The sequence below is a fragment of the Lynx canadensis genome, chromosome C1, assembly GCF_007474595.2.
Source record: "Lynx canadensis isolate LIC74 chromosome C1, mLynCan4.pri.v2, whole genome shotgun sequence".
NCBI classification, from domain to species: domain Eukaryota; kingdom Metazoa; phylum Chordata; class Mammalia; order Carnivora; family Felidae; genus Lynx; species Lynx canadensis.
Genome location: NC_044310.1, coordinates 121,020,182 through 121,043,764, shown reverse-complemented (window position 1 = coordinate 121,043,764; position 23,583 = coordinate 121,020,182).

Below are 23,583 nucleotides of genomic sequence, written 5' to 3'. Positions count from 1 at the left end.
ATCCCAAATAATTCTCCTTGTTGGTGGTGTTGTCCAGCTCAAATGATGTTGCCAGAAGGACGCCCTTCTATCTGGGGGAAGAAGGAGCTGCTTTTTGTTACTAGCTCAGACATGCTGGGTCTGGGTGGACTTCCTCTGTTGGGTGGGGAGATACAAGATACTATTCTACTGTGCCGTTCCTCTCATTCTGGGATCCCAAACCAGACCACATTCTTCTTACCACCTCTCAGAGTTCTCTTTTGTTGTTTCTTGAGTCATTTCCGGGGTTTTCTGTTGTGCTTAGCAGAGAGGGGCAGGGAAAACAGATCCACATCATTTTGCCCCTATCAGAAGTCTCTAGATATCATTCTAATAAACTGAGGTAAAGAAGACAAATCTCACATTCAGTGTGAGCCAATGCAATGTAAAGAAGTTAGGAGATTTTTTTTATTTTTATTTTTTATTTTTAGTGTATGGTAGACTATTATTCCTGAGATACATTTATTAAGTTTTCCATATATTGGAAACCTAATGTGGTTTACAAATGGCTCAGATTTCAAGATTTCCATTACAATGATGATGTGGGCTCTGGTGTTTATACCTTCACATAGAAGAGAAATTTGTGTTGTTACTCTGCCCAAGGAATGTTGTCACTCTCATGCCAGAACTTAAGGTCTTTCAGTAATATAGAAATTGGAATAAAAGAAGAATGATGAGGTGACTTTTAATGAATAATTGCACATTTGGTAAGCTGTTGGAGAAGGAGGTTGAAGCCATGCCAACACTCCTAACTTGGAGGGTAAAAACAAGCCAAAGGAGAAGAAATAAATGCGTGTGATAAGGAAGCTGCCAGGTGCAGAGCCCCCTGCAGCAAGGCAGAGTACTGGTCACCAGTTTTTTATGTGGTAGATTTTCAGAAGGCCAAGCAGTGGAAAATATCTCCACAACTGTTAGCATAGTCGGGGGCCACACCTGATGGCCACAATAAACAAGCTTGGCTTTTGAATGAGCTAACGTCGGGGAAAAAAAACCCATTTAGGTTCATGGGAAGCCACCTCAAGTCCAAAGAAAGTCCCTACCGTGAAAAATCAGAAAGTTTATCTGAAGTAGTTTCTCTATAGAATCAAGAAAATAATTAGGCTATTACTGAGTTGTGTATTCACACATACCACAAAGCACATAAAAAATTGATTGTGCAGTCATGAAGAAGTAATAGAATGAGATTTCTAGAAATGAATGGAGGTTACAAATATTGCTAAGTAAGATGAACAACAGCTTGGATTGTGCAGAAAATCAAATAATGACTTTAGACTCTGGATTCTGAAGGCCTGAGATGCATGTATTTGCTCCAACACTCACATGCTGATTGATGTGGAAGGAAGAAGGGCAGGCAGAAAAGGACAGAGAGGAGAGGCGAGGCAGAGAAATGGATACAGATATAATTATGGTATAGACCTTAAAGGGCTGAGAGAAGTTTTGTTTTGTTCGTAGTTTTCTTTTCTTTTTCTCCTTCTATAAAATGGAATAACCCTAATGGTTTGTTAAATTAGGGCAAAGAAACTAACTGAAAATGTAAGAGCAGGAAGAGGACATCCTAGAATAAATAGTAACAGGAGGAGGTCTGGAAGAAAGGCCACAGGAACAGGGGATTCTTTACTGAAATAATAAAGGAGAAGGATTTTGTGTCATTCAGGGTCTCATCAGGAAAAGAGAAACCAGTTTAAGAGTTCACAGCAGATGCTGTTACGGCAGGAGTTGGTTGTACCCATAATGGAGGAATTAAGGAGCAAAATGGACAGTGCTATCACAGTAGTAACAGACTAGCAACAGCAGGAAACACCCTGCTCTCAGGCAGGGGCCCGAGTGAGAATGTGATGTACCAGAGCCCACACACCATATACTACAAGCTGGAATGGTTGCAAGCCTGCCTGATGGGAGCTGGAGGAACTGAGGAGAGGCGACCACTGAAAAGAAAATGCCCGAATCCCCATAATATTTTGGAGCAAAGAATGGCAATATGGGCTGTGTTTAGCATTGGCTAAGTGATGGGAGGATTCAAGGATGCTAATGAGGATGCTGTTAAAAATTTGTCAGTATTTATTCAGACCACATAGAGAGTTGGGTGATTAAAAAAAAAAATGGAAGGGGGGAAAAAAGGAAGAGAAAGAGAAATAACAATGTGTCTGTCACATCAAACGTGACATTGGGTATAGTTTGCCGAAGTGGCTCAGATAGGAATCAGATTGCTAGAGGTTCAGGTAGATATAGTTTGTAACGTATGGGCTGCAGATGACCACCAATTGAGCCAGAAATTAGAAATGAATGCAAGAAGAGAGTAAGAGAGTAATCGGGAGTAGTTATAACAAAGTGAGTGAATTTTTTTTCAATATAGTAAAAGTTATGCCCACATTCAGAAAATTAAAGGAAATGGCAAATTTCTATTGACAGGTATTTAAAAGAACCTTATATAATTTTGTTTAAGAAGTGGTTTCAGTCACCTGTTTACATACCCTTCATTTTGATTCAGATGATTTTATTTCTTTATTTATTTTGAGAGAGAGAAGAGAGAGCAGGGGAGGGACAGAAAGAGAGCGAGAACCCCAAGCAGGTTTTACACTGTCCTACATAACCCGATGTGGGGGCTCAATCTCACAAACTGTGAGACCATGATCTGAGCCGAAACCGAGTCGGATGCTTACTGAGTCAGATGCTCACCAATGAGCCACGCAGGTGCCCCCGATTCAGCTGATTTTAAATGCTAACATTGAATGAGTAGGATTGAAATCAAGATATTTAGAAGATCTTATAGAAATTTTGCAGGTATAGGGGCGCTGTCAGCACAACCTGCTTGGGATTCTCTCTCTTCCTCTCTCTGCCCCTCTCCTGCTTGCACACTCTGTCTCTCTCCCAAAAATAAATAAACTTAAAAGAAATTTTGGATGTGTAGCCTTGGCAACTGTATCTCCAAACATCCCAACAAGAGCCTCATGTTAATCCCTGGGAACATTTCCAAGCACAGTCTTACAATAGCAGTTGTGAAAACTGGGAGACAAGATTGTATACTCACAATGAGGGCAGTGTGTTGTCAGAGAGGATAAAAGCAAATGATGTACAGGTGACTTTAGCATAGACAACTATGTGCTTACATCTGGGAAGTATTCCAAAGGACAGATCCTGAAAAGACACAAAGCCCTGGCAATGGACTGGGCAGATAATCATGCAAGCTCTGTGATTCTATACATACCACTTACAATTTAGAGCAACTCAAGGGAGAAAACTCTAACAAGGAAACCACTGCAATAATTGAGCCATAATTATTAGCATTTTAAAGAGAACATTAAAATTAAACTCAATGTACTGTATCTGTTCTCTTTAAAAATGGGGCACCCTGTGGAGAGAAAAAACTCTGAGTAAAAAGTCATCCCAATTATAATGAAAATAAAGTAATATTGGAAATCTGGAGGTCAGGCGAGGTGTGGTAAGGTCATCTTCAGTATTTTGATTTATTTCAGAAGACTTGCCCACTCACAGCATTTGGAAAGAGTTAGTCCTATTTAGATTTCTTGGGATGCGTTCTGTGTTAGTCTGCTTGGGCTGCCATAACAGATTACCCTAGACTGGATGACTTCAACAGCAAACATTTGTTTCCCACAGTTCTGGGGGCTAGAAGTCCAAGATCAAGGTACCAGTTAATCCGGTTCCTGGTGAGAGCTTTCTTCCTGACTCGTGTGGATGTCCTCCTTCTCACTGTGTCCTCACATGTCAGAGACAGAGAGAAAGAGAGAGACAGAGAGAGACAGAGGCAGAGAGAGAGCTTCTTATAAGGTCATGAATTCTATCAGATTAGGAGCCCATCCTTATGATTCTACTTAATTACAGCCTAAAAGTCGTATCTCTAAATTGGATGTTAGAGCTTCAATATACCAATTTTGGGGTGACACAGTTAATCCTATGGCACATTCTAACAGTTTATTTGAGTCAGAGTCCTCAGCATGGTCTGTAAAGCCCAGGATGTGTGGCCTGGGCCCTAGGCTGATTCTCTAACATTTCTGTCCATTCTATATAAGCATCCTAAGCACTGGCTATTTCTTAAAATGCTAGATATAGTCTCCTCCTGGGGCCTTTATATGCAGTGCTTTCTCAGCCTGCTGACATACTACTTTCTGTGCTTGGCTTCCACTCTTCAGTCATCTCTGCTCAAATGTTGCCGCTTTCAGTCTTTAGGTACTTCTTGTCTACTTTCATCAATAGATTGTAAATTCAGTGAGGAGACGCACTGTTTTGTTACTGTTTATTGTACAGTAAATAGTAAATAAATGTTTGTTGAATGAGTAAATGAATCTAGAACCAAGTCAAGAATGTAAAAAGCTTGTGAACCAACTCTATTTTAATTACATGCCAAAGAGGAATGAGTGTGTAGACTTCTTCTCATTTGTTTATAAGTAAAAGTCCCTTGGACCTGAGAGCCACTCATGAAGAAGGATATGCCCTTCTCTCTCTCTCTCTCTCTCTCTCTCTCTCTGTCTCTCTGTCTCTCTGTCTCTCTCTCTCTCTCTGTCTTTCTCTGGCCTTTCCAGCACACATTCATGAGTACACATATCTAACGCCTTTTTAGATTTCTAATATAATCAGTGTCATGGGAGTCCACATTACTACTCACTCACATCTCCAGTTTGGAGTATGCTCTCCCAAAAGCTTTATGAAATGGCAGTATTAAAGGGGTCTCTCAAAGGGGGTGAACCCTTATAGTCTCATTTTGGGAAATCCAAAATTTATTATACCAAACAGATAAAACAAGAACAACGACAACAAAAAACAACTCAATAATCTTTGTTGTAAAAAGCACAATTTGACTCTGGCTACTTTGAAAACACAGTTTGCTGGAAACCTGTCAGCAAAGCTGAATCCACAGATGATCCCTCCTCACCTCTTTGCATGGTATCAACATTCCTTTGCATGGTAACAGCAGGGAGCAAAAAGCACAATCAGGGTAGCCTGGTGGCACATTTATAGAAGCCCATGGCAATTTACATAAGCCACTGTTCCAGAGGAATGGCTCTATCTTCTCCCAGTCCTGTCATTCCTTCCTGTGCTGAGATGGCCACCAGGAAGAACATGAGGCCGTGTACACAGGTGACACTATGCTATTTACGGTCTCCGAATGCAGTAACCACTCTTGACTTGCAAACTCAGCATACTTCCTTTTATTTACAATCTGTCACTTCTTGCTTCTCCATTCCTCAAAACAAACAAGCTTTCACAATTTCCTAGACCTCCATAATCATGAAATATAGGCAAGTCAACCCAAAATGCTGTTTATATTGGTTGCATGTGGCATTTCTTTTTATAATATATTTGGCATGATAAGGCAGTTATAAAAATGCATACTTGCAGTATCCTTTTTCAGTTTAACCAGGTTTGAATCCATTTGAATATAATTGAGACATCTTATTTATCTTACATCTGTCAGCCAGCTATGTAAACTCATTTATTTTCCTATTAGCCAAAGCATTTTCAATAGAGCATTTAAAATTATCCAAGTAACTTATGTCCATATGATCACCTCACATAATATTACCAGCTTTCTAACAAATGATGCTAACTTTTTAACTTACATGATGACATATAAGTTTCACTAAAAATTACCATCAATTTTTATATAAAATGTTTTCTTATGCATTCTATCTGATCTTATGAAGGATATTGCAGCATGCAAGGGAAGCAGAGAGACTGAACTTGGAAATGCCAGGAACCTAAAATGTCGCAGAATGTTATAAAAGGAAGGAATGGCGTGGCCAGGAAGTCACCACATTGGTGACTTCAGTGTTAGTCCCAGCATATTTATCAACAGAACTTTTTTTCATTTACAAAAGTATCCCAGTTTGAATATTATATTATTGCTCTCATAATGACATCAAGGGATATCAAGCTATTGAACTATTCATTAATGGGACCAATTCCCCAAGATGAAAGAGCTATATGGGGGTGGTGAGGTGATTCATAACATCTAACTGACTTGTTAAAATAAGCCTGAGTGTAACTTATGAATCTGCTCATTCTTTCTTCTGCATTTTCTTTTGGGGAGAAACACACAGAGGGTAGGAACCCTTGGAAACTGAAGTTGAAATTTTACGTGAGACTCACTGGGAAGAAATTTGTGTACACCTCCTAGGATATGACTGATAAAATGTATGAATAGAGAAAGGTTTAAAACCACTGCAAACTAAGTACAAAATTGAATGCAGGAAATTCCATGACGCTGAAAAAATGCCCTGGAAAACTGAATGAATAAGACGTCTATAACTGGCCTCTCTAGTGATCAAAACCTTAATCTAAAGAAAGTGTTTTTTCATCTATATGGACATAACATTGCTTCCATTGATGAAGTGATCCAAACCAAGGAAATATTTGCTGTTGTGCTCCCACACAAATGCAGGGAAAGGTAACAGAAGCCTGACCAGCTGCTGCTTCCCCCTCTTAGTTTAGCTTCAGAATGAGAACTACTGCTTCAGATCTGAGCCAGGAGACTTCAGTTATTATGTTTAGTTTCGCTATTGTTGTCATCATCCTGAAAGAAATGGTAATTTGCGTTCTGCAGATCCTTGAGAAAGAAATACTCATGTGTATTGCCTGAGTTCACTGTGAACAACTCTCTAGGCAGAAGTGAGATAAAACTGAAACAAATTAGTTCGACAACAGGAAAATATGTACAATGGAAAGGATAATTATTTCTTTTTTTTTCTTTCTAGTATTCCATTAGTTAGGATTGTTATCTTTTGTGTTAAATTTCAGATTTCTCTACCAAGGCAAGAGAGTGTTCTGCACATAAAATAGAAAAAAAAATGGCTAGCATTAGAGCTTTCTTAATGTTTCGAATAGGTAAGTTTTGCTTTAATAAATATAAATCATTCTAACAATTTATCTGAGATGCTGTGATTGCCTTGATACTGGAAAACAAAAGCTTATTTTATATATATATATATATATGTAATTATATACATATAATTATATATATATATATGTAATTATATACATATAATTATATATATATATAATGTATGTATTAAAGTGTAAAATAATACAGGTGTGCAAATTATGGCAGCTTAGTATGTGAAAGATGTCTTTATTGAAGCATAGTTACCATACGGTATACCATATAATGATTCAACAATTCTATACATTTCTTGGTGCTCATCAGGATAAGTGTACTCTTAATCCCCTTCACCTATTTCACCCATTCCCCCTCCACCTCCTCTCTGGTAACCACCAGTTTGTTCTTTGTACATAAGAATCTGGTTTTTTGTTTGTTTGTCTCTCTCATTTTAACAATGTTATTCTGTAAGCATGTGATTTTTTTCAGGAGTGGGGGGCAAGCATGAAACTATTATACGATAAAGGCAGCAAAAATTTCAGAACAGCCAGGCCCGCCCGAAAAAAATAAGGGAAAGGGAGAGATAGGGAGAGAGAGAGATAAGCAGAGAGACAGAGACAGAGACAGAGAGAGAGACAAAGACTGAGAAGGAAAAGGCAAACCATTTGAAGTCAAGAATTTTGAAAAGTTAATAATAGTAGAAGTGGAAGGAAAGTGCAAGGATGGAATTAATCAAGGAAAAAAAAACAGAGAACACATTTGAAATGAATGTAGCAATAATATGTAAATCCAAATGTGATTTATTTCAAAAACAGTAAAATCTAAGCTAGTCAGGAAATGATAAGGGAGAAAGTATAGACACAAAAGATTAGACAGGAAATGGAAAAGAACCAAAGAAACAGAGGAAATTAAATGAATTAAACAATTTATCACTTTTTCGAATCAATTTGAAAGCTGAATATAATAAATGAGACACTGGGAAAATGCAAATCGCTAAAATCAACAGTTGAAGTGAAAGGAAACATAAACAGACCAATTTCAGGAGGGAAATTAACATGCTCAGAAAGAAAACAGCCTCCTCCTGACCACTGCATCTCTAATATCCTGCAAAAGGCCAAGAAGCAGAGGTTATTACCGGTGAATTTTATCGATACTCCAAGAAATTGATCATGCTGATGCTATTTAAACTTGACCAGAGTACTGAGAGCAAAGGAAAAGTTCAAAACTATTTTTAAAAGTCAAACATAGCCTTGATATCAAAACCAGACAAATCAGTTCAAAGAAAGAAAACTCATTTAAAAATATTGATTTATAAGTCTCAAATAAAATAGACTCCAGCAAAGAGCTAAATTAGGAAATACCATAGAAAACTAGTTTGTTTCCAGAATAAAAAAATAATGTTAAGAAATATATGTATATAACATAACATGAAACATACACTAGTGTAAAAACATATGCAACATAGCATAGAATTAGTATACAAACTATACATTTAGTTAGTATAAAAACATTTACAAAAGCTGGATTGATGGCCAGAAGACATATGATAAAATTTAAAATAGAGTTTTCATTAAAATCACTTACCTTTCAAGAAAATAGGATATGTTTAGTGTAATCTTTAATAAAGGAACACTGAAAAAACATTACATTCAGAAAACATAAATGATTTGTATCACTACCACCACTATTACTTAAAATTATTTCAGAAGTACTAAATACACAAGAAAACTGCGCTTAAAATATGCATAAAACATCTTCTTTAAGGAAAAGATCCACTTATCCTTATTTATAGATGATGAGGGGTGCCTAGGTAGCTCAGTTGATTAAGCTTCTGACTCGATTTCGTCTCAGATCACAATCTCACAATTCCTCAGTTTGAGCCCCGCGTTGGGCTCCGCGCTTAGAGTGTGGAGCCTGCTTGGGATTCTCTCTCTCTCTCTCTCTCTCTCTCTCTCTCTCTCTCTCTTTCTCTCTCTCTCCCCCCCCCAAAATAAATAAATAAATAAGAGATGATGAGATCATATAGCTGGTCATTCAAAATATTTAAATCTAAACTCTATTAGAAACTCTGAATTCATCAGTGTAGGTACAAAAGTAATGTACCCAGCATTCATATTTACAAACAGCAACCTCTTAGATATTAGAGATTCCATTTACAGTAGTAAACACGTGCAAATTATAGAAATAAACATAAGATCCAAACCTAGAGGAAGAAACTTTAAATACCCATCAGTTGTTCATAACTGTGTAATTAACCACCTCAAAATTTAATGGCTTAAAACACAATAACATATTCACTCTGTTTCTGTTGGTCAGAAGTTTGGACTGTGCTCAGTGGGAATGACTCCTCTCTATTCCATGTGGTGGTGTTGGCCTTAACTGTGTCTCCCTTTGGCCCCTCTTCCTCTAGGAGGATAGCCTGGGTTTATTCACAGGTGGCAACAGCCTTCCAGGTGAGAGTGTAAACCACAAGATTATTTTAGGTTTAAACTTGGAACTTGCAGGGATCCACTCAGAAGTTGAGAGTTGGTATAAAGATTATTTCAAGCTGAAAATATTTGAGATTTAACAGATGTAGAGAGAAGCTTTCTCAGAGCATCCCTGATCTGACCAAAAGCAGAAACTTGTGAGAAGTGAAGACTGACATAAATTCCCTTTTCAGGGCACCATCTACTCCCAGGAGAGACGCCGAAAGTGAACCTACTAAAAATCCCTCTCTGGGCCCTGAAGAAGACCACTCATACCTGTATAGACAAATGTTATCACAAGCTTTCTTATTTCCCATTTGTTCTAAAGACCATTTTCTTTCCTTCCTTCCTTCCTTCCTTCCTTCCTTCCTTCCTTCCTTCCTTCCTTCCTTCCTTTTAACATTTATTTATTTTTGAGAAACAGAGAGAGAGAGAGAGAGAGCACAAGCTGGGGAGGAGCAGAGAGAGTGAGTGAGACCCAGAATCTGAAGCAGGCTCCAGGCTCTAAGCTGTCAGCACAGAGCCCAACACAGGGCTTGAATTCAGGAACCATGAGATCATGCCCTGAGCCCAAGTTATACACTTAACCAGCAGAGCCACCAGGAGCCCTGCATTTCTCTTTCTTTAAAAGACCTATTTATACTTCCAACAAAAGCCATTTCTCTTCTTTCCTTTCCCCTACTAATGTAGGTTTATAAACCTTCACCTTTAACCATTTAACAAGCTAGCTACTTCTTTTGTTGGCTCCCGTGTGTGTATGAATAAACACATTTCCCCTGTTACTCTAGATTTTGTCAGTTTAATTTGTAGATTCCAGGTACGAAACATAAGAGATAGAAGAAAAAAGTTGTTTGGTTTTTTTTTTTTTTTTCTTTTTTTTTTTTTGTCCCTAACAGACTCAAGGTACAAGCCCAGCCTGGGAAAATAGATTCCATCCCTTTTGGGGAAGAGCTACAAAGCATTTGTGACCACTTTTAATTTACTTATATTTACAAAGGGAGTTAAATAAGACACCTAAATGCCTGGTTCTTAGTCAATGAGAGAAAATGTTGTAAGCCTTTCAGCTCTTTCAAAAGGCATCTATAAAATTAATGGGATTGATAAAATATTGGCTAATTATTTTGTTTCTTTGACACTTGATGCTAAACCTCATATGTGAAAATATGTAAGAGTTGGTATAAATAGTGACAAAAATAATTATGATAATGGTAAATCATGATTAAAGCATAAAAAATTAATTAGTAGTAATGTTTCTACGAATCTGAAAACATTACAAAAACACAGTAATAGAAACTTTTGATGTCGGCACGGAAATTAGCAAATAGGTAAATGAAATGGACTGAAGATTTCATAAAATATACTAAGCATATGACAAAGCCATCATTTAAAAACACTAAGAAAGCTATGAATTAGTCAATATACAGTTAATGGATAAACCAAGTAAAAATAAAATGCTAGATCTGTACATTTTTTACACCACACTCCCTTGCAGAAAAATAAAGCTAGAGGACAATAGAGAGAAATTTCTTTTATAATCTTGGAGAAGAGGTTTTCATAAATAAAAAAAGAATACAGAATTTATAAGATAAATTGTATTATGCAGAATTAAAAATGTACGTATAGAGGGGTGCCTGGCTGGCTTAGTCGATGGAATGTGGGACTCTTGATCTTGGGATCATGAATTCAAGCCCCACGTTGGGTGTAGAGATTACTTAAAAATAAAATCTTTTATTTATTGATTTTTAAATAAAATATTAAATCAAATCTGATAAATATCTAGAGAACAATTATTACTCTATAAAAAATCTACCACAAATCCAATAGCAAATAGAATGGGCAAAGGATATGAGTAGGGAGTGCAGTGGTTAATTCTGTGTCTCAATTGGACTGGTCTCTGGGATGCTCAGACAGCTGGTAAGACATTTCTGGGTATGTCTGTGAAGGTGATTCTAGAAGAGCTTAGCATCTTATTTAGTTGGCTGAATAAAGCAACCTGTCCTCACCAGTGTGGATGAACATCATCCCATCTGTTAAGTGCAAAATGGAACCAAAAGGCAGACAGGGTGAATTCCTCTTCTTGAGCTGGGGCTTTCATTTTCTTCCAGAGTTCCTGGTTCTTCAGCCTTTGGACTCCAGGAATTGCTAGTTTGAAATACACAAATGATTATTACAACAAAACAAACTCTATAAAGGTACTTTAATTAAGTGCCCAGAACTGAACCCAACATACTGTTACTGTGCTAAACTATTATAGAATAGAGAGTATTTTTCTGCTTTTATCGTAAATAACAATAGACCAAGAAAAATAAGTTAGCTGCTTGTTCCAAGAAATACGTGTTCCTATGAACCGACTGAACACTTAAACCACAACAATTTCCTTATTAAAGCTCATTTTAAACACCCTTGTTTCACTTCATTGTGTCCATTAATCCAAAATTATTAGGTCATACATTTTCCCTGCTTCATCTCAACCAGTTCCCCATTTTGCAAGACTTAGCTCAAAATCACCAACAAAGACTAAATCTAAATTTTCCCATTTTGAGACACTATTGGTTAACAGGGTGATTCTCTACTGCTCAACTCTGAGTAACAGATTTTATTGAGAGTCTTTTGGGGAGTTGACAGTTGACTACATCAATAAAGACAGTGCAAAAAAAAAAAAAAAGACATTGCAAGAGATAGGTCATTTAAGCAAATGTTAAAATGAAGTGTTCCTGGGTTGGCAGTTAGCCTTCTGTGGGCTGCGACCCATCTCATCACCTTTACCTAAATGATAACACATTTCAGAACCACAGTCATTCAGTGTCACTTTTCTGTATATGGATATAGAAACTGGTTTCTAAGGATGTTAATTGAATAGTCAACATTAAAACATGGAATTAAAGACATGGGGCTAGAATCGCTGTTTCCGAACTTTCAAACTTAAATGTTCTGTTAAAATAATGCTTATTGCTGGAGAACTCAGTCTTTTTTTAAATAAAATATAAGCCTCAAAATTATCCTATTAAATTTGAAATGTTGGCTGAGGCATTTTAAAAATGGTACTGTAAGTAATGTTACCGAAATGTGGTTCATTTATTTTAGGGGTATATGTAAAATTTTACAGTAGAGTTTCTCAAACTTACTTGACAGTAAGCATTTCTTAAAATTATTATTAAAATTTATGTATGTTTGGCCCCTCCTCAGTCTATTGAACAAGCTTATAAGAAGGTGCCTGGAACTTGCTTTTTTATCAAGTTGTCAGATGTTTCTTGACTTAAGGCAAGTATGGGAAATGATGATGCATTTTAGGCCAGTGGCTCACAACCCTGTCTGTACTTTTTAGTAACCTGGGAAACAGTTTTAAAAACACTCACGGCTACCTATATCCTAGATCAATTAAATTAAAATTTTAGGGGGAGATGGGGTACCTGGGTGGTTCTGTCGATTAAGTATTTGACTCCATTTTGGCTCAGGTCATGATTTCAAGGTGCGGGTTCAAGCCCTACATGGGGCACTGCGCTGATGGTGCTGAGCCTGCTTGGGGTCCTCTCTTTCTTTATCTCTGCCCCTCCCCCACTTGTGTGCACACGCACTTTCTCTCAAATAAATAAACTTAAAAAAAATTAGGAGAAGAGATGCAAGCATGTACATTTTTGTATCTTCCCGGTTAAGCTAAGGTGCACATAGGACAGAGACCTAGTGTATCAAGCCAATGAAAAAAACTTCTCATTTATGTGCATACAAATCTTAATAAAATGTAAATTCTGATTCAGTGGGTGTGGGGTGGGGTCTGAGATTTTGCAGTTCTAACAAGTTTCCAAGGGAGGCTGATGCTGCTGTTCAGCAGACCACATAATGAGTAGCAAGAAATTAGGACAGTGATTCTCTAAGCCTGATCCCCAGACCAGTAGCATCAGGCTCACCTGGGATCTTGGAAGAATACAAATTCTTGGGCTCCACCCTGCTTCTACTCAGTCAGAAACCCTGGGGCCCGGATCTTGGCTTCACAAGGCACCACCCTACCCCTCAGAAAAATAGCAGATTCATAGTCATTTACTTTATACACTGAGCTTCCAGCAATGATTTTGCTCAAGAGCAGTGATTAATAATTAAAAATACATATGTAGCTAAATAATTAAAAACCCCACATTTACAGGAAAATTCTGATTATAGAATTAAACAGCTAAATTTTAAATTGTAGTTCAATTTCCTCTTGCTTATGGCAACTTGGTGAATAATGTAACCTTGAGCCTTCAATTTGTTAACTGAAAAAATGCTAAAATAACCTTCCTTAGCTACTTTACAGGTTAGCTGTGAGGAAACAAGTTTTTGCAGGTAGTGGAAATATACACTTGGTAATGACAAGTAGGTGCATAAAGAAATATATAATTAAACTTTTAAACTTGGTTCTGGCTGCACAGACTTTTCAATCTATTCAGAAACAAAAGTTCATTAACCAACACTAAAGAAAGCAAAGGAACAAAAGAAAGTATAGAAACATTTACAGAAGACCAATTGGGTGCTTTCTGTATCGTAATTTATTTTTCCAGCATCCTAATAAATTACAAGTGAGTAAATTGGGATTGCAAAGAAATTAAGTGAATTGCCTTTGAAGCTACATTAATGGGCTTTTGTATCAAAAGATCTAGGTTTGAGTAATGCCTGTCAGTAGCTATGTGACCATTGATTCAAACTCTGTTGTAGTGTGTCTTTAATGAAGTGGATATAATATCTGTCCTACAAAATACTTAGTATCTATAAATTTAATGTGAAATTGCTGTAAAAATTTCAAAGATTTTTAGTGATGTGAGGCATTGTCATGCAAAATAGCACAAAATAACATGTAAGAAGCCTTATGATAAAGACTTTAATATTTTCATATTTGCCTAAATTTGCCTTAATTTCTCTGACTTATACATACATGTATCATTGGTAATGTTGAGTTGTAGAATATAAATTCATCTTCAATCTTCATTTACATACATTTTAATTTCATAAGTTATTTCTTACGAATATTATTTATTCAGTAATCAGGAGAGGACTCTGAATATAATCACGTTGAAGTTTTCTGTCTGATTGCTGTGTCATTTTCATTTTATTGGGAGGGAATTCATCTACTAGTGTTGGTTTTACTGGTAGCTTCTATAGTTCAATTGTATTGATATATTCAGAATTTTGTTGTGCCGGTGTTTAGGGACAGGCTCTCTCTCCCCATCAGATCCTCACTCTTGTAGTTTTGCAGTTGCTTTCACACAACTTCGCAGGGCTCCCAGTTGAGAACAGCATCCTGCCTGTGGCTCAGTTCCTCCTCCACGGTGACTGCAGGATTGCTGCTGATTCAGTGGCTGAGCTGGCAGGGGTGTCTCTCTCCTGCTGCTTCCGAAGAAAGCGGATGTGTGTGAGCCATGTTGCCAGGCAGGGGTTGTCAGAAACATTTTTCAGCTCTCTTACTTTTACAAGTAAAGGTCCTTTTTCATGCCCTGCTTTTAACACAGTGATCCTGACTCTATTTCCTCACCTCTTGTGGAGAATGTTTATTCCTTATAACTCTAGATGAGTCAGATTCTCAGCTGCTTCTGTACCTGGAGCCTGGAGTGCTCATGGCTTTAGTTCTGCTTTGTGCTGTGTTTTCTGATATTTAGAGACATTTATTTACTTAATTTTAGAGCATGGCCATATCTTTTTTTTTTTTAATTTGCCTTTTATCAATCATTATTCTATCTTTAGAGATGAGGAAAAGCCTCAAAATATAACTTTTAATGCCAGCTTACTAGGGAACACGGTGTCAATTTTATGAACTGATGCTAAGAGATATAAGGGTTAGAAGAGGGGAGAAGGTATCACGGGAAAAGGTCTGCTAGCACCCACATAGGCAGAATCAGATCATTACATGAATTTCTGTGTGTTGGCTCTGTGGGTACTGAAGCAATGCCTGCTCAGCCTCAGTGCTGAGGGGGCTGAGACAATCCTTTGTTCCTCTTTTACTGTTTTCCACGTCATTGCTTTTCCTCATGTGTTAGCCCTTGGGGAGAGGGTAGTGATCTTGTTTGGTCTTTATAGCACCTGTAAATTGGCCATTCTTCAGTTGAATGTCTCCCCAGCTGACTGTGACTAAATCGGATCAACCTTTGCAACTTGATGGACTTTCCTACACTCTGTCATCAAGAAGGCTGAAAAAAGAGGGACAGGAAAGTTGTCCATGTGTAGGCTTTTCCTAAGGACACATTCACTTGCCTCATGCCCTGACTGCAAAACTCACCTGTCCAGCACTAAGTTATAAAATACATTAAAAAACAACAACAACAAAAAACAAACAAACATCAATTAGAAGTCCTGAGTAGAGTTTTTTTGTCACCTTTTCAATTGATTGGATTATATTAACTATATTAACTCTTGGGCATTAACTGAATAAAATTATTTTGTCATATTATTCCTGGTTTTATCTCAAAGGAGGTATAGGTCTCCTTATCATTGGAAACTTATCCTGAATAATGTCCCAAAATGACTCTATGAGAAAAATCATCGTGTATATATATATATATATATATAGACACACACACACACATATATATGTGTATATGTATATGTATATATATATATACACAGTAGTATGTATACACAGTATATATTTATAATATATATAATATATTAAACATATAAATATATAAATATATATGTTTATATAGTATATAATGCATATATTAAAATTTAACTGGTTTATTCTCAGAATCATTACTGAGCTTCTGAATTTATTTTTGAGAGAATGGGAAATATGTGTAGATTTAGAGGTTTTTATTGTATTATAAATTATCTGGAAGCATATAGAAGTCATTGCAATATAGTTTATCTAAACATAAATAGAATATTTAGAGAAAATAAATATAATAATTATAATATGTTTTTTTCATTAGGGTGTACTTTTTGTTTTAACTGGCAATCTGTAAAAATAATTATCTATCAATTATGTAAGTAGTAGATTAATCAGTGTGTAGGTTAATAGTGATTTAAAATAGTAATCGTGTGGGATGTTTAAAAAAGGAACAGACTATTAAATTTAACTTTTTTTTCCCTTAATAATATTAGCAGAGGTCAGACCATCAATGAAGGAGAGGCTTTGCTTGCTTAACAAAGCAAGTTTTGGAACGCTTACTTTATTCTGCTCCTGGATTGGTTCCAGCAGTGAGAAATTCTTTGGAGAATATATTCAATATGCATTGTGTTTCCAGGAAGGACAGAGTTGAACTGGTTCACTCCCACCCTGTTAAATTTGGGCTTCAATGCATGAACCCAGGAACTTGCATAAGACTGATCTCTGAAATAGCCTCTGATTGCAGAATGGAAAAAAAGGGGCCAAAGTGAAACCAATCTGTTCCCAAGAAATGAGCTAACATCTTGTTTCTCATGGTTCAGACATCCACTCTATGAAAGAATCTTATCTTGGAAGGGTCTTCAATCAAGAGGATATGGTGGAGGAATTGGATACCCTCCAACAGAGAATTCCCTGAGCCCTCCATATGTGTTTATAAGGATGTTTTGCAACATGAGAGCTGGCTGGGAGTAAAGACTGAAAAGATATAGATAAACCTGAATTTTATGGTATAGTGATAAGAACATAAAACCTGAGCTCTCAAGTTCAAGTTTCTTTCTTAGTACTTTCTCTTTTGGAATCTTGGGCAAGTTAGGCTTTAGTGCCTTAATCTGTAAAATGATCACAGGTATATAAGCCTCATACTGTAGCTAGTGATTATCAAGTCAGGGGACTCCACACAGTTAAGTAAAGAATATGAGGGTGGGAGATGAGAAATGATGCTGTTCCTCCCCCCTCCAATGAAGGACCTCTGGATTCATCATCTGTGTGGTTAAGATGTACCAGTGAGGTTTAATTTGACCTCTGGATTCATCATCTGTACCAGTGAGGTTTAATTTGAAGAAGGGTTGACTAAAAAAAGAAAACCAGGGGGGCGCCTGGGTGGTTCAGGCAGTTAAGCATTTGACTTCAGGTCAGGTCATGATTCAGCTCAGCTCAGTTCGAGCCCCGTGTCCTGCTCTGTGCTGACCGCTTGGAGCCTGGAACCTGCTTCAGATTCTGTGTCTCCCTCTCTCCCTCTCTACCCTTCCCCACTTGTGCTCTGTCTCTGTCGCTGTCTCTCTCAAAAATAAATAAATATTAAAAAGATTTAAACAAACATAAAATGAAAACCAGGGATTATGAATGTAAAATATAAGGGACAGAATAATGTTTTTTTCATTTCAGGTTTTCAATCCCAGAAAATTTAGGATTATGAGGTCATAACAGGGAGAGACAGGCCTAGCAGTATGGGGTTGTCATAATAGAAATCTCAGCAAAACTGTGTGGCTCTCAAAGAAAGGAGGAGAGAAACAAGAGTCAGGGCAGAGCTGAAAGTAGGTGTACAGAGGTAGTGTGGTATTTCTAAAGAGGGTGGAATTTGAAGTCAGAAAGTGAGTTTGAGAAATGGCTTGGGTAGCCTTTGGCTCAGAATTCACTTTAGGCTCAGAATTCTCACTGGGGAGCAGCCACTGTAGCCAGGCCTTTCTCTTTCATCTTCTCCCTCAGATTCTGCCCTGCATCCATGCTTTACTGTCTGCCATTTCTTTGAACCTAGAAAGCTCACCCATGTCTACTTCTTTGGGCACATGGTTCTGTTTTCCCAAAGTGTTCCCAAGGGGGCTCGGAGTTCCAGGACAGCAGGGCCCAAATCTTCCTTTTTAATATCTCCAGAATTTAGCACAGTCACACATAGAATAACATTGGCACCCAAAAAGTGTTTTTTAATGCATAGAACAAGAAAGGAAGAACAGAAGAAAGGAGGAAGGGGGGAGTGAAATAAAGTGGTTTGGTATTGATTCATCCCTACCCAGTCACACACGTATAAGACAAATTCCACTGGTAAGATCAAATCTGTGGCTAAGGAGCTGAGTGGTGAGTTAGGGATGTGGCAAGGCAGTAATAAATTGATGATACGTCTCATTAACACAGGTTTTCAAATCAGTGAGCTAATAAGCTTGCAACCTAGGAAGGTGAGGATTGAGAGAAAAAGAGAAGGAATATAGGGAAGTGTGTGCTTTAAGGCTGTGAACACCAGCTGTGCCCTCCAAAGTAGGCAGTATTCACTACCATTCTATATTGACTTTCCACGTAATATCTGTGGTGATAAAGGTAAAAAAGATGAGCAAGTTAAACAGCAGAACAACCCAGGCATCAGGCAAGTCAATGCTTTAACTTTCTGCTAAAATAGCACTTAGCCAGGCAGTTTACTTTTTGGACTCTTTGGCCTGCCATATGGGTAGCAAATTCCCCCACAGCCATTAACTCAAACCCTGTTGAAGTACTGGAGATGATCCAAGAAGTGTTTCCTCTCACCATCACTTGTCAAAGCTAAGATCCTACACCTATATAAAACTGTGCCGTGGTTTGACTCTGCAATTCAGAGATCTCACGAGGGCCTTAACAGGTTTTCCCACTGTAAATTTCACCACCCCATCAAGCTACTCCTAACTGTTCTGAGCCATATAAAAACTCCCTCTGTTGGGCACCTTTTGGGATGAGCACTGGGTGTTGTATGGAAACCAATTTGTCAATAAATTTCATATATATATAAAAAAAAAACAAAAAACTCCCTCTGTTAATATCCTTCATCTCATACTTAAATCAGTGGCACTTAGACTTTCTCTTAGTAAAATAACTATTTGTTGGTGTCAGAGTTGTTAATGCAGAATTTAATTGGAGCATCAGTGTGATAGAATAGCTCCAGAAAAATGAGTTCAGATGGAATGGATTGGAGTTCTGTGTTGAGGCTGTCCTGATGCTAGTTCCACAATAGCTGACTGGGAAACGAAAACAATGAATAGAGGTCAGAAAATTGGGTTCTAGTTTTAGCATGAAAAAGCTGTGTGAACTTCATCAACTCACCTATCTCACATAATGTTTCTAATATACAAAACAAGGCAAGGGATGCCTTTCAGTCTTAAAATTATTCAGAGTGAAATAATTTATGATTCTTGTAATTTTAATCTTGATAAATTAAAAATGGTTTTCTGCATCAAAGATTGAAAGAAAAATGTCAACAAAAATTTTTGAGGAGCATGGATTCATGTAGCTTAATATTGCACAAAGAGCCTGTGTTATTCATTAGGGCATTGATTGGTTATTGACTTGATGTAAGAGAAAAAAGATCTATAATAAATGAAGAAATAATGTGAAAGCCACATCCTTAAAAGTTCAAACATATTCCCATATGTGTATGTCCTTTCTCTACTTTATTTAACACATTTGAACAAAACATTTCATTGTTATGCCCCAACTACTCTGCTGGCTGAAGTAAATATTGGATTCCCCAGATATAAAAAGATTTTTCACCTTTCAAAGGGACTTTGTAAGGTTCCAGTGACCTGTTCCTTAGGCAAACAAAATGTCTTTTTCTGCACATAATTTTGACTTGAGAGAAGGTAAATTGAAATGACATTTTAAAATTTAAAATTAGTTTTAGTAAATCCAATATTGACAGTGTACTACTTGGGGGCACCTGACACTTGAAAGATCAGAGATCAGTTTTTCCTCAGAGAAATCCTGCTTTGTTTGTGTCAAGAATATTTATTTATTTATTTTGGAAACCTTGACTGTGAAACTGAACATCAGAAATAGCAAGTTGATAAAAATAATATGATGCTTATTTTTTTTTTACGTTTTCAAAGTACTTCCATATGACTAAATTTAATTATCATAATTTTTGTAGATTTTTAAAGTGACATATAACATAAGGTTAAATATATAAATCTTGTGTGTGAATTTTTCTCAAATGTAAAAACATCTGTAAGTACCACCCAGATCAAAGTAAAGGACAATATTAGCAGATCAGAAACTTCCTTTGTGTCTTCTTCCAGTTAATTCCTACCCCATAGTTATACAGAGTCTTTTATAACATAAATTTTCTGTTTCTGAACTTCACATAAAGAATTATATAATATGTGCTATTCTTTTCATCTGGCTTCTTTATCTCAACTTTATTATTTCTATCAGATTTATTCATGTTGTTATATGTACCAGAATTTTTTCCAGAATTTCTGTATTTTATTATATCCCATTAATAAATATACCCAATTTATCAATTTTAACATTGATATGTGATTAGACTATTGCTATTTTATTATGAATAACACTGCTATCAACGCTCATGTACTTACATTTTGGAATTTATTTTCTGTATGTGGGATAAAATTGTGTGTACTCTATTTACTAGTAGTTACTGCCACAAGTTTTCCAGAGTAGTGGCTGCAATATTTATTTACATGCCCACTAGCAGTGTCAACACTAATTTCTGTTAACATATTATCAGTGTTTTTCAAATTAACGTTTTCAGTTTGAATATGAGCATAGTGATGTCCTGTTCTGTTCTTAATTTTAATTCCCCTAATGTAAGTTATATGAGTATGTTTTTGTATTGTGTTCTATTAAACTTATCTCTTGAATTAAGTTCTATTAATGCAGAATTTTCAATTCTAAAATTTCCAGAATATGTTTCCAGTTTCTTGCTGAAAATAATTTTTATTTTTTCTTTTAATTTTTGTTTAAGGTTTTCATTTATTTTAGAGAGAGAGAGAGTGCGAGCATGAGCGGGGGAGGGGCAGAGAGAGAGAGGGAGCCGCAGAATCTGAAGCAGACTCCAGGGTCTAAGCTGTCAGTACAGAGACCCACGTGGGTCTCGAACTCATGAGCCATGAGATCATGACCTGAGCCAAAGTTGGACACTTAATTGAACTAGCCACCCAGGCACCCCAGAAAATCTGTCTTTTTCTATATTTTCTGAACATATATATGTTTTTAAATTTATTTATTTATTTATTTTATTTGAGAAAGCGTGCACACATGAGCAGGGTAGGGGCAGAGGGAGAGAGACAGAGAGAGGGAGAGAGAGAGAGAGAGAGAGAGAGAGAAAGTGAGAAAGAGAAAGAGAGAATATTAAGTGGGCTCCATGCTTAATGTGTGGAGCCTGAGGTGGGGCTCGATTCCATGACCCTGGGATCATAACCTGAGTTGAAATCAAGAGTTGGATGGTTGACCAACTGAGCCACCGAGGTGCCCCTATATTTTCTAAACATATTAAGTATAGTTATTTTAAAATTCTTACCTGATATTTCCAGTATCTGGATCACTGTTCGGTATTTTTATATTATTTAATTTTACTCTTGATTTTTTGGTCATTTGATTCTTTTTCTTGGCATGCCTATGAATTTTCCATTAAAACTGGGATATTCTATGCTTTGGATGATGCTTTTTTCCAGAGAAGGTTTAATTTTACTCTAGCATAGAGTACAAGTAAACTATCTTATTCCATTGGAGCCTTTGTTTCCAGTTTTACCAGGGCTGCTGTATTTCAGGTTGTTCTTATCCTCTGGTGTGATTCCCACTCATTCAGTGTAGCTCTTTCAGTGTATCGCCTGAAACTACTCTTTCCTCCTTTCCACCCTTTCTTCACCTCCATGGCCAGTGCTGAATTTTAACTTCATTGTAGCAAGGCTGCCAAACTATCTTCTCAGCCCTTTACCTCATCAGATACCACTCTCCACTTGCTGTTTCAGAGTCTCCGCTTAACACACACAAAGTGTAACAATTGGGCCATGCTCAAAGTGGGAATGACGTCTAAATTTCAGGCTCACTTCTTTTTGGTCATTCCTGACTCTGGTCTTTTGCCCCTTATGTTTTTGTCACCCTAGGAACCCCAAACTCCAGATTCTGTGTCCCTTCCCCAGTTTGACTGCTCAACTGTTCAGGTTACTATGGGTTTCATTTTCCTAAAATGTGATTGGCAGGTTCTCTGAGGCAACAATGGAAGTGAGTGGAGGTTTTCCTGGGTTGTGCTTCTCTTCTCCTGCCTGCATGCCTTTATCTTCGAACAGCTGTTTGTGCATTTGTTTCTCTTAGTGGGGAGATTGACTTCTTACATGTCCCATTTTCATGGTTGCAAGTCAGAGAGCATTTTTTTAAGTAGAGTGATAAGCATTGTAGTACTGTTTTGAAAGATGGAAACAATAAAAAAAATGAAGAAGTAAGCATTTCCTGTGCTTACAGAGCAAGGCTTTTGTGGATTGGGAATTAGGATTTTAGTCTCAGAAACTTGTGGTCCAAGTTTTTTATTTGTGTGTGTGTCTTTTACTTTATACCCTTTAGATTTCAGATAAATTGAGCTCCCATGGTTAGTTTTTATCAGATTATACTGAGAAGGAAAATTAACAAACCAACAATCCCAGTTTGTAACAAATACAATGTTGAGTGTATTCTTATTAATAGTAACTTAATTAAATAGTACATTCAAAGAATGGGAAGGCTTTTTCTTTAATTAGCAGCTACAGATGAAGTCCACAATTAGAAGGAGTATATAGAATACTATAAAAATAGGGGTGCCTGGGTGGCTTAGTCTGTTAAGTGTCCAACTTTTGATTTCAGCTCAGGTCATGATCTCTCGGTTTGTGAGTTTGAGGCCTGCATTGGGGGCTCTGCGCTGGCAGTGAAGAGCCTAATTGGGATTTCTCTCTCTCTCTCTCTCTCTCTCTCTCTCTCTCTCTCTCTCTCTCTCTCTGTCCCTCCTCCAGTCACATGTACATGCTCTATCTCTATCAAAATAAATAAACTTAAGAAAAAGAATACTGTAGAAATAAAAATAATTCCTAACTTCTCTTTACATTAAATCTAATGATATAACCTTGTCCAGAAGTTATATGATGCTGATATTGACATTCATCATGAATGAGTGTATTCATATCATCCGAACCAATGGCTGACAAGTGGACCCTTTAAATGGAAAATGACATTCATTTTATGACATCTTACAAAGCTTATGGTGATTTTCATTTACTGTCTCAAGTATTTTATGGTAATACTATAAGGTAGTTCCATATGTTATAAAGATGAAAGAAAATGGATGCACAGATATAGTCACAGGAATTAACCTGGGGCAAAGAGGAATTTATGACAGTCAGAAATGAAACTCGTATTTTGTCTCAACCTTAGCCTCAGTCCCCTTTTGCTGTACTGGAAAACCTGACTGTATGATGGATATAGCCCAAGAGCTTTGCTTTACCCTACATCTCTTGAGCTACCCTCAGGCATTTGAAAATACAAAATAAACTCCATGAGGAAAGATTTCTGAGGCTTATGATGAAAATGTTGTGGAAAGTGCCTGCTATTTAAGTATCACCGGAAAATTTCTGTTTTAACTTTCTCTGTATTTTCATAGGAATTCCAGTATTCTGTATAGATCCTCTCTT